General features: G+C 39.9%; 1 protein-coding gene across 1 annotated transcript in view; it reads right to left on the bottom strand.

The window, feature by feature from the left end:
- MAN1A1 (mannosidase alpha class 1A member 1) overlaps positions 1–306 on the bottom strand; it is a 174,081-nt gene that overhangs the window by 121,414 nt on the left and 52,361 nt on the right. The window lies entirely within an intron of this gene.

The following is a 306-nucleotide window of genomic DNA, read 5'->3' as shown; positions in this document are numbered from 1 at the left end:
CCAGTCCTTACTCTCATTTATTTCCTCTGATCTCCCTCAGCAGGAAGACTTTACATTGCTCTTGCACTCACCACTTTCTGTCTTCCATTATAACTACTTATATGCATCTCCTTTTAGTCTGTAAACTTCCTTAGAATAGAGAAGTCATGTCTTATTCACCTCCGCATTCCATACTAGGAGACTCAGTATGTTTTTAAGGCTTAATAATAAATTAAAAAAACATCACTGTATTAACAGAGAGCCAAGTAATCTCTTCGATAAAGACTATGGCGGGCTTCCCTGGTGGCACAGTGGTTGAGAGTCCGC

This window comes from Lipotes vexillifer, unplaced genomic scaffold (genome assembly GCF_000442215.2).
Source record: "Lipotes vexillifer unplaced genomic scaffold, Lipotes_vexillifer_v1.1 scaffold58, whole genome shotgun sequence".
In the NCBI taxonomy this organism is placed as follows: domain Eukaryota; kingdom Metazoa; phylum Chordata; class Mammalia; order Artiodactyla; family Lipotidae; genus Lipotes; species Lipotes vexillifer.
The sequence above is the reverse complement of the archived record's forward strand: the minus strand, read 5'-3'. Positions and strand labels throughout refer to the sequence as shown.